The 12193-nt window shown below is 41.6% G+C and overlaps 1 long non-coding RNA gene across 1 annotated transcript in view; it reads right to left on the bottom strand.

Annotated features, from left to right (window-relative positions):
* Window positions 1-1687: 1687 nt before the first annotated feature.
* Window positions 1688-12193, bottom strand: part of LOC113896614 — a 29425-nt gene continuing 18919 nt past the window's right edge. Inside the window, exon 4 of the long non-coding RNA XR_003512060.1 lies at window positions 1688-1757. This is a non-coding gene — a long non-coding RNA (uncharacterized LOC113896614). The remainder of the gene's footprint in view (window positions 1758-12193) is intronic.

Below are 12193 nucleotides of genomic sequence, written 5' to 3'. Positions count from 1 at the left end.
ATTCTACGTGAATACTTTATAAGGAGGGCTAAGGTGAGATGGGGCCCAGAGTAATTACAGAAATGTGAAATAAAAGCAGCCATAGGCTTCCCACAAGCCAAAAATGTGCCAGAAACCTAATTAAGGAACAAGAAGGAAGATCTGCCAGGCTCTGCTTCTCTTTCCTAATATCTTCATGTTCCCGTCTCCTCTCCATTCCCATGCTGCCATCTTGACTCATTGAAACTGGGGTTCCCCGTGGGCCTCCCTCAAGTTATGTTTTCTGTTCTTCAATCCTATTTTCAAAACTTAGATTATCTTCCCCTACTGAGTCCATCACAATCCTCCTGTCTCAGAAATCTGATTCTGTCCATATCAAATATGTGGACCTGGCATTCAAAGTTTCCTGTTCTCCATTCCCGTCAAACTGGTCTCACTCCTACACATGGCATGCTCACTCCTGCCTCTCTGCCATACTCCTCTTCTTGAACACTTGACTACCTTACCATCACAAGCTTGAATCTTTCTGTCCTTTCTACTCCCTGCACGAAAATCAACTGTGACCACTCTGGCCTTCCCCAGTTGAAGGTCCTTTCACTGAACACCTCCAATGCTGTATCAAACAATTTTGCAAGTTATGATGTATTTTAGCATCTTTTAATCTTGTCTTTCCAGTTAGACTGTCAATATCTGGCACTACACGTGTGATATAAACTCTATAGGTTTTCAAGAAGTGAAAGAATAAATGATCATACAGGCCATATCATCTATCTTATTTATCCTCACATATTGAAGTCACCCAAGGTAAGTACCAATGTTTAATCCAAAAGCATTTATTAAATGGTTTCCAATTATAGCACCTGGAAGAGTCCTGGAGTAATAATAATGTAGGCAAACTCATGCCTTCACAGAGCAGAGCACATGAGTAAGAAAGATGGCATCAAAAGTATAAATAGTTAGCTGAACAATCTGGATATATAGAAGATGATAAGACAGCTGCCATGTACAAGCCAAGGACTCACTCAAGCAGGAGAGTGGATTTTAGGGCAGTAAGATGAAGGCAGAGAGCAAGAAGTGTCAATGGATTAATAATGAAGAAGGGCATAGAGAAAATTGTCCATATTTCAGTTTGGACAAGAGAAGGGGTAAAGTAATAAAGAAAACAGGCAAAAGATGTATAGGCAACCAGAGACCCATTTAGCCCTGTCTCCAAAATGAGACTATGTGCCTGTCAAGAGTTGGAGCAGGGGCTTGTTTGTTAATTTGTTGATTCTAACTCTAAGTATCAGCATATATATAGTATCTATTCATTGTTTCCAGGTGTTCTGTGTGGGTTCTCTTGGTGATTCATTGGTTCATTTACCATTTTATTAGGTACTTACTGTTGGTTAGATTTCCTGCCAGGTGATGTTAAAGCATACAAGACACTGGGCTGGCCCTTCAAGTGAAAATAAGACTGACAAACAGGAAGAAAAATGATACTGCAAGAAGAGAATCAGAGTCCTCATGGGTGGGGCAAGAGTAACCCTTCAAGTGTCCAGAGAAAGAAGAGCCAGCTTCGGAAGCAGCTGCTGTTGTGGAAATTGTTCTACGCAATTTCTAAGAGTTGTTCAAGCCAGCTTTTTAAAATGAGTTTAAGGTGTACATTTCAGTTTTACACTTTATTCTAAGTGGTATCCAGATAACAATAACAACAAATACTTAGATAGCACTTACCGTCTGCCAGGATGTACTTTACATGCTCTTCAAATGTTCATTGATTGAATCTTCTCATAACCCTGTGATGAGATAAATACTATCTTCAGCCACATTTTAAAGGTGAGGAAACCAAAGAAGAGTTAAGACCCTTGTCCAACCAAGGTCACAGAGATTGGCCATGGTGGAACTAGCACTCACAGTGCGGAGCTGGGCTCCAGAATCCATGTTCATGAGCAATACATTTAAGGCAATATCACACATGGACATGGAATACATCCCAAACACTACTTAAATCAAAGGTGATTGTACAATCAACGGGTCCTAAAAATCCAAGAACTCTGTACTTTTATTGTGTTACATTGAATTGGGATAGGAATTTGGCTTGATTTAGCAAATATTTATTTAGCTGTGGCGGATTAAGAGATGAGCAAGATGCAGTCACTCTCCTTAAGGAGGTCAATATGTAGTGGGAGACACAGATAAGCAAACAGCTTTTCACAGCGCACTGTGCTAAGTGCTGTAGTAGTATTTCTATTGTGTCAACAAAGCTTGTGGGCTGCTGAAGACAAAGGGATTAATGCTGTCCGCCAGGTTTCACAGAGGCGGTAACCACTGAGCTGAGGCTTCACAGAAGAAAGACTGCACTCAAGTGGGGGGGGCCACGCATGGGACAAAGGACCTTCCAGGGACGGCTGTGCAGAGAGCTGATAAGGAGTGATCATAAAACGGTACCATCGCAGTCCCTAAATTCTGCTTTGGCCTCGCCAGTCCTTTTCCTCAAGATCTCTCAGGGTATATGTGCACAATAAAGGCAAAATCAGGCCAGCTAATATTTCCTACTTAGTTTCCTGACTCCCCTTCCCTGCATCTTAGTAAAAACTCTGAGAAGCTGAGACCCATGGAAAATGCCTTTAAGTCAGAATGGCTGAAACGCCCTAGAATCGCAACACAGCAGAGAAGGCCTGCTTTACTTCACCCCAAACCCAAAGTGTCTGTCTCATGACTCTGGCTGGAGAAAAAGTCAATCCTGAATATAGTGCAGAGTAAAAGGAGCCAGACACAGAGAGCGGGACACAAGGACTTGGGTGGTGGGAGACACACAGAGAGGGGAGCCTCCCAGGCCTTCAACAACTCCAGCCAAGGAAGGGGAAGCCGGGGATGCAGGAAGGAACGGGAGAGAGAACCGGGCTGCGGCAACGAGTGGCCTCAGTGCCCGTGTCCACTCCTGCCTTGTGAGAGCCTCCCAATTGTTCACAATACATGCACTGCTGCTTTTATTTTATTTTTTAAATAGAGTGTACTAAACTCTTCAGCCACTGGCAGTTCTTATAAGGGACTGATGAGAGCACCCACTCCTCCCTAGAAGGAGAATGAGGGTAGTGAGGGGGAGGCTGTGAGAGCAACACATCACATCACACGGAGGCCTCAGGTCCCACCGTGGGTTCAGGGCATGGGTCTAACCGCACTGTGCAGAGCATCCGGCTCATGGGGAAGAGTTAAAGCAATGAGGTCACGTCCCTCTGACAGACTCAGTTTCTCCATGTGAAAGTGAAAGACATTGTTTTGGCATCTCAGTCGGCAGCACTGATTTCTGACATCCTAACAATTTCTGCTCACAGTTGGGGTGACAGAGAAGGCTTAAAGCACGGGATTTCCCTTCCCACCCCTGTGGCCATAGGCTTGTTACAGACCTCCCCAGCCCTCTTGAGAGAGAGACCTCAGTAAGATGGCAGTGATGCCTGCCCCGCAGGGTGGGTGGGATGAGTCAATGAGAGAAGGTCAAGGGCCTCACCAGGAGCCTGGCCCACGAAACTCACTGGTGGTTCCTCTATGAGGACCATCCTTGCCCACCTATTCTATGGGCATGGACATAATTAATGTTATTTATCATAGGATCAACGCAGGATTGAAAACTAACTCCATGTATTTTGAAGCAAAATGAGTTTAATACAGGGACCGAGGGGTTTATAAAACCACTGAAAAGAGTGAGAGATGTCTAGAGCAACCCAGAAACCTAGCATGGGGCCTGCTAACTCAAAGGCACAACTAGAGCCACAGCCCAGAGTCTAATCTGAAGCCCCTAGTGCAGCAGGAAGCAGGAAAATGGACATGAGGAGCAGCACTCAGAGATGAGACACGAGATCAAGAAGGGGCCACGACCCGCACTGCTTCTTGACAACCAGTTAAGAGGGGATCGGAAGTCAATGCAGGAAACCCACGGTCTGGCTGGTCATTAAGACAGTGGGGATCCAAAGGAAGCCCAGCTCTCTTCTTCCAAATTTCCTGGGAGAACTTCTTAAGTGGAACTTAACTTTTAGGCAGACTTTTAGCTGCAAGGGAGGCTGAGAAATATAGTTTCAAAGTAGACAACCATGTGCCAAGCCAAAACTCTGATTATAAAAGAAGGAACACAACTGTGGAATTCAGTACACAATGGGAGGATGAGACATGTGAGAGCGGAGAAGAATATCACTGAAGACCCAGGGCAAAGAAAGAGGAATCAGCAAGAACAACTGGGTAACTGCTACAGAGTAGGGTAAGAAGGACTCTATAAAGCAAGCTAGAAACCAGATATCTGACATTGCCTAGAAGCTAAAATAGAGACCACTTCTGACTTTCCACATTTCCCCCCTTTAGAACAATGAAAACTTATGATCCTTTCTTAAATGTTCCTCTTCCCCTGAAATCCCCAAATCCCGTTTAAAGTCTCATTAACATGTCACTCTTAGATAAAACCTCATTGACTGAGTCTGAAGAAAAACAGAGATCCCCTCCTCAAAAACCTGCTCCACACGGAGCTAGTTCCAACAAAGCCGTATATGTTATCTACTTAGGTTCAATTAATGCACAAAGGAGGGATTAATAGTTACCTGTCACTAGGTTTTATGAATTTCTCTTTTAAATGCACATTTATTGTTATTGTTAGTAGTAGAAGTAATAGTAGTAGTATTCAAGATGTACTCCTTAAATCAAGAAGGCATTTACTAATTGAGCAGCAGGAGAGAAAGCAGACAACAGGTGATAATTACACATTTATCAGAAAACATTTTATATCTCAAAGTGCAGCCTCTGATGGCTGCAGCCAATTTCTCTGCTCATGCCCAGGGTGCAGGGAAGGGTTCTAGTTCTTTACTGTAAAAACAGGGTGGCAGAAACTAACAAAATAGACAGTATTGTTTTGTTTTGTTTTTGCACTCATGTCCCTAGACAGAAGCATGCATTTCTCACATTTGCTTTCTCAAGGCCTTTATTGTCTGAGCTTCCTGTTAGAAAAATCAAGCTAGTGATAGCAGACCCATGCTATCCCATCAGAATACTGAAAGCTGTGTATTACAGTACCAGGCAGAGAAGTGAGGGCCAGACAACAGGCATAATAGGAAAATATTAACACCCAAAGAAATCGATAGTAAGCGGCAGGCCATCACCACTGCAGAGCCCAGGCTACGTCTACAAAACAAAGACACCAGTATCATTGACAGAGCTTCACAAGCAAGAAAACCAAAGAGGCTGAGGGCACACAGAGATGATAGAAAGAGGCTGACGAAAGCCAGCTTTGTCCCTCCCAGCTCAGCCAGGGCGCTTACCGGGTCTCTCTAATTTAAATCAAGTCTGCATCACTAGACACAAGCTTAGCTTGGACACTGAAAGAACAGTTTTGAGCGAAACTGTGTGAACAAAGAAAGCTGGATCCATCAAACAGATAAACATGTTCAGAGTCTTTGATCTATTTTTTGTGCATGCTCTGTGTGCATTATCAACCATAACATCTATTGATAACTCCCTTCTTTGCCGGAGCAGAAGGGGCAAGAAGAGAATGTCTTTCGGAAGCACAGAAGATGAACTTTAGGGTTGGTCCTTAAGGGCTTTCTAGACTCCCTTGACCCTTCAACGCATTTAAGAGGTAGCAGTCAAGAGAAAGATCAGCAAGCAGATAAACAAACAAGGTTAAGGATGAGTGATTCTTCTGCTGGGCCTTGAACATGTACCAACAGAGAAATTATGCTGGAATATTTCCAAATCATTAGACAGTGCATTTCGAAAGATGTAGATACAGAGCACAGATACATAACCTCCACTCACATTAAACCGTGTGCTAGAGAAGGCAGGCTATCACTTGCAGAGAGATTGATCTGAAAGTCTCCATCAAGGTAATTACTCCAAGAAAAGAAAAATCCACCTTACCCCTATCCTCCTGCCTGGAACCGATGTCAAACCTTTTAAGAGACAGAGGACACATCTTAATCACATGGAGAAGATGGAATAGTATTTATAAATATACACACTTAACTGAAGTCACAAAGTAGGAAACTCTAAGGTAATTCAAGTAAAACAAAATACCTTTGCCTTAAGATCTATATAAATAAAAATATAAAACTTTACGGGAGGACATAAAAGAAGACGCACCCCACTGAAATAAATGGAGAGATATGCCATATTGCTAGGTAGGAAGACTCAATGTTGTAACAAAAAATGCCAATTCTTTCTAAATTAATCTATAAATTCACTGCAATCTCAAGCAAAATCCCAAGAGTTCCTTTCATAGAACTGACTAGCTGATTCTCTAGATGTCTAAGAGAAAATGTACCAGAGGAATACAAAATATTTTTAATTAATTAAATGTGTGACTGCGTGCTCAGTGATGTCCAACTATTTGCAACCCCATGGACTGTTACAAATGGAGCCTGCAAGGCTCCTCTATCCGTGGAATTTTCCAGGCAAGAACACTGGAGTGGGTTGCCATTTCCTCCTCCAGGGGATCTTCTCAACCCAAGGATCAATCTTGCATCTCCTGCACTGGCAGGTAGATTCTTTACCACTGGGCCACCTGGGAAGCCCTAATTAATTAAAATAAGCAATGCAGGAGACCCCGATTCGATTCCTGGGTCAGGAAGATCCCCTGGAGAAGGGACAGGCTACCCACTCCAGTATTCTTGGGCTTCCCTGGTGGTTCAGATGGTAAAGAAGCCGCCTGCAATGTGGGAGACCTGGGTTCGATCCCTGGATTGGGAAGAGCCCCTGGAGGAGGGCATAGTTACCCACTCCAGTATTCTTGCCTGGAGAATCCCCATGGACAGAGGAGCCTGGTGGGCTACAGTCCTTGGGGGCACAAAGAGCCAGACACAATTGAGGACTAAGCACACACACACATGCTAATTAAAACAGTGCATAATTAGCACAGGAAAGTCACCTAGAACAATGAATTAGAATAATGTAAGGAATATCTGCTGAATATGTGTATATGGGGTTTTATTTTAAATTAATTGGGAAAAGAGACTAAATGGTATAAATACAATTTAATACCCATCTAGAAAATACAGGACCAATCCCTACTTCATAACATATAAGTTCCAAATGAATTTTAAAAACCAATTAGACATTATCAGAAAAGCACAGAAGGCACAAAATTTGGAAGAAAAAAATAAATTGACAAGTATAACTATGTAAATCATTAAAAAATACTGTAAAATAAAAAAGACAAGGAAGAGACCAGAAGAAAATATCTGGAACATGTAACAGAAGAAGGGATAATATTCACAATGTATGAATATATTGTACAAATTAGTAAGAAAAAAGAGGGAGAGCACTATAGTCAAATGGGCTTCCCAGCTGGCTCAGTGGTAAAGATCCAGCTGCCGATGCAGCAGATACAGGAGACGTGGGTTGGATCGCTGGGTGGGAAAGATCCCCTGAAGGAGAAAATGGCAACCCACTCTAGTATTCTCGCCTGGAAAATCCCATGGACAGAGGAGCTTGGTGGGCTGTAGTCCATGGGGTGGCAAAGAGTCAGACATGACTTAGCGATTGGGCACACACATGCATGCAGTATAGTCAAATGGACAAAAAGCCTGAAAGTCAACCACAGCAAACACCAGGGAAAGAAGCTCCCTTGGCTCCTCTCTTACTCCCCACCTCACATACAAATCATCATCAAGTTCTCTTCCTCCAGCCCCAGCACCGCTACTCTAGTTCACACTCGCAGCAACTCTCTCCCTTCTACCATGACAGCCTCTCATTTAACCCCCGTGAATCTATGCTCCTTCCAATCAGTCTCCACACTGAAGCTGGGCTGAGCTTGACGAAACATGTGCCACCTTCGTGCCTGAATCCCAGCATCCATTACTTCAGGGCCGAGAGCCAAGACCTCCCCGGCATCTACTCTGCCCCACAAAGTCTGGCTTCTTACCTACCGCTTACTTTCTCAGTGTGCATGCTCCTTCCTATCACAAAGGCTCCAATCAAGCTACTCAGCTGCTCTGGATCCCTCCTTCCCCCTCATCCCCATCTTATTTGAAATCTAAACTCAGTATCATCACTTCCCCAGTGAAACCTTTTCTGACATCCTAGATTAAGCCCTCGTTCCCTAATAAATGGTCTCCTATATATACCTCTGCTTTATGGTACTTGTCACATTTGAAGTACTATATTCAGTTACATGATCCTTTAATTAATGTCTCTCTCCTGCAGTAGGCTGTAAGCTCCATGAGGGGAGGGACTACATGTGTTTTCATTCATCATGGTATGCCACGGCCTAGAACTTAATAGGTGTTTGGCAAATAATGTTGACTCGATCGATTTTCACACACACAAAAATGTATTTACATAGATGGGTGTCTGTGATTTATGTTTGTGTCATATATAAAGTGCTAGAACAACACTGTAAATCAACTATACTTCAGTTTTTTTTTTTTTTTAAGGGCTGGAAAAGTAAGCATTACGTTTTAGCAGATTTTTCCACTGGCAATTTTTAGGGATTTTTTTTTAACCTCATTTGAACTTTCAATAGTATCTACTGGACTTCTCTGGTGGCTCAGATGGTAAAGAATCTGCCAGCAATGCAGGAGACCTGGGTTCAATCCCTGGGTTAGGAAGATCCCCTGAAGAAGGGAATGGCAACCCACTCCAGTATTCTTGCCTGGAGAATTCCATGGATAGAGGAGCCTGGTGGGCTACAGTTCATGCGGTCACAGAGACATGACTGAATGACTCACACACATACTGCAGTTAGAGGCTAAGAACATTAAGTTATTGCCATTTGGAAAAGACATCCTTAAAGGTAAAAATTAAAGCTCTATCACTATATAGCAGCTGGGAAACTTTAAAATACACTAAACCTGAGATAATGATGACTGTATTCCTTTATTTTTTACTTTATGTTAGATGGCCAAAGAGCCACTTGTCCAGCAACTCAAACATCTACACCTGCAGAGTTTTCAGGCCACTGGATCATTTACTAGCGTGGCTTCATTTCTGTGACTTAAGTTTTTGCCCACACTTGTTGTTGTTGTTGTTTTGCTATTGTTATTATTAGGCTTTTTTAATTCAGTGAATCCACTTTAATTACTTACTGCAAATACCACCCACTTACCTGGCAAAAGAGACTTCTCATTCTGTTTGAAAAAGCGGCCTAATTAGCAATACTGCCAACAAGAAACAAGAAGGAAGAGGGTGGAACAGGCGTTGGGAAGAATAAGAGAAAGGAGTTTGAACAGTCGAAGGAAGGGGCTCTAGAAAGGCAAAGACCACCCTGATTTCTGAGTGACTGGCAGGTCTCTGGAAGACGATAGGTCTCAAATAATTGCCAGGTGGAACCAGGAAAGATGTTAATTGACTTCCATGAGTACAGCCTCTTTTCACCTTTGCAGAGTTACTCAGGGTAATTGCAAGGCAGCTGTGGGCTACCCTCTTCTGAATCCATCTCTATAGGATCCCAGCAAGGGAATGGGTTGTGACAGATGAGAGTTAATGAAATGAGAAATTTCAAATTAAAAGTTTTAGACTTTGTCTTCAGCCTTTGTAGGATTTCATTCCCCTTGAAACACTGAGCACTGTCAGGCACTGGATCACATTTTGACAAAATTAAACCCATGGACCAGTTTTAAACCTTGGAGAACCCTTAGAAATCCAAACATTTGCTCTGATTTTTAGAGCTATTATGAAATTATTACAAATTTCACCCCCAAAATTAATAATAAGTGACACTCCATGAGCATAATTACATTGTTCATCTTTCCATAATCCATAATTCCTCTGCGTGTAATAACATGTGAGCAGGCCTTCTTGTAACCCAGCTGCTTCACATAATTGCTTGCTGTCCTACTGAGAAAAACTTTTAATAAATGACACATTAAGCAAAAGAGTGCAACTCTGTTCTCATAGCTACAAAATCAGAAATGGTTTTCCCCTAGAATTGAATCCAATGATTGTCTCTCCCTTTTTACAACAGCATTGGGTGGCTGAGGAGGAGAGAAGATTCAAGTATTTCACTTAGAACCCCCACAGTTCTTTATCATACTACCAGGACTTTGCCACTAATTGAAGAAATATATAACATGTGTCTTTCCTTCAGCGGCTCTTATTTCCTTAATAGACTTTTTTTTTAGCAACTTTAAGAAATGTTTCCCTTTGAAATACAGCATCGCATAATGGGCCCCATCTGGAATGGCAACTTTGCACACAAACTAAAAAACTGGAAGATGAAAAACTCTTTTTTTTTTTTGTCTTTGTCTAGAGTGAATAATTGCAATTAACTACTGCAATCTCTATATGTTACTACCATAGAAAATGAGCAAGATTTCCCAATGACTAGGGACTTGAAATTTTGAAAGGGCTGATATCCAATGAGATAATCTAGTAAATTTTATTTATTCAAACTGGAAGCATTTTGCTTTCTGTTTAGTTCCATTTTACCTTCATTTTTTTTTTTTTTTGATAGTTTGACTTTTCAAAAAACATCCATTTGGAATAACATCTGAACTTTCTAATCTCCTTCTTCAAATTTGAATGAATTACTTACTGAAATACAATCATTTTTCTTTAAGTCAACATAGCATGCAGAATTTCAAGGGAAAAAAATGACCTCTGAAATTTTGTATCCTAGTGCTGGGAAAAATGAAGAGCTGAATAAATAAGGGGAAGGATTCAAGACTTATGGAAGGAAAATATTATATTAAAACAGCACTGCTGAATCTCTTCATTCAGGAACAGTTTCCTAGGTCTGCACTCAAAGAAGCATGAGAAGTCCAGGCATAATTTAAAACACTGAACACTCCCGTAATGCATGAAAGCTGGGGCTCAACAATGGAAGGCTATGTATTAAAACCAAAGATGAGGGTTGCAAGGAAGCTGTAGATATATAATGAGGTGATTATTATCTTAAAAGCAAATCGAAAAGGGATTCCTATAGTCCTGTGTGGGAAAGGGCCCCAAATTTCTAATTATGTCAGTGGGATAAAATGCTAGTTGCGTTAAGTGAAATCCTTCATCCCAGCTTTGGCAGATACTCAAAGTTAGGGTCACATTGTTGCCACTTCAACACAATTTGTGTTTGCTTTGTCTTTCTCTGCCACCAGTGGGACCAACTCTGGAGGATTGTTTCAGGCTTAAGCAGCCAGTTCAACCCTTTCCTTTAGTTCTATGTTATGACATGATTCCAAATCAACTGTTTTTTAATCCATTTTTGGCAGACTTTTGTCCCCCAAGAAATTAAGGCAAGGTATGTTCCTTGGCAAATGAAAAAAAGAGGGTTAGTTCTAATTAAAAACAGAACAGGAAACTGACTCAAAAGCATCAGGTTATGAATTCTCCCTGTCATTCTATCTGAAGTCCTTTGTAAACCTAGGCATCATCCATGACAACCAGAATAAGAAGTCTTCTCATTCTTCCTGAGCGTTTCTATCAAACAGTCTTGGGACTGCTGACTGCTGAAATGTAAATCCTATTACAATGCCCTAATGTAGAAATAGCAAATGTCTTCCAAGATAAAACAACGAGTTCTAAGCTCAAGAAGCAGTAAAAGGAAACTATCAGTATTTTCAGACCTCAAAGGACTATGTATCTTTTGAAGATAATGACATTTTGGACACAAAAATAACTACTTTACAACAGAAATCTCTGATATCCAATCTGCCTCTGTCAACATATGTTTAGAGCCAATGCCTGCTGCTTATTTCATTAAATCACTATAAATCTGGGATTGGACTCACCATACTGTTACACTGTAATGCCTTTTTCTAAAGCGTAATGTTCCCCATAAGTGTTTACTTTCATTCTTTATTCTAGCCCTCTAACTTATTCCCCTATTTAAGACAATTATCCATGACAATAAGAATTGCCTGATGGTGTAATTTTGTAATCCAGGAATATACGGGATCATGCAAAAGTTTTACAGTTAACTTCAGGAGATGAGATCAAAGACTCAGCCATAACACTCTGCAACTGAACAAACAGCCATCACCCCAGAAATAAGGTAATAAGTACCTTGGCAACATGGAAGGCTTAACATGTAAAAAATTCCTTCATCTGTGTGTGGCTGGGATCCTCCCAAGATGTTGTCCAGCTGCCAGAATCCACAGGCCAAAATATTACCTTTCCCAAAACAAGGGGTGGATCCCAAAGGGTTCCTTTGAAGACATAGATATTATCCCTTGAGGGTGACCTGCCAAGTCATTCAAACTCAAGTTCCCACTTAACAGAGGTGACCCCCAGTAAAAGTAATGCTCCAGAGCGTGCTTTCAGG

The sequence above is a fragment of the Bos indicus x Bos taurus genome, chromosome 7, assembly GCF_003369695.1.
Source record: "Bos indicus x Bos taurus breed Angus x Brahman F1 hybrid chromosome 7, Bos_hybrid_MaternalHap_v2.0, whole genome shotgun sequence".
NCBI lineage: Eukaryota > Metazoa > Chordata > Mammalia > Artiodactyla > Bovidae > Bos > Bos indicus x Bos taurus.
Note: the sequence above shows the minus strand (reverse complement) of the source record. Positions and strands in the feature narration are given on the sequence as shown.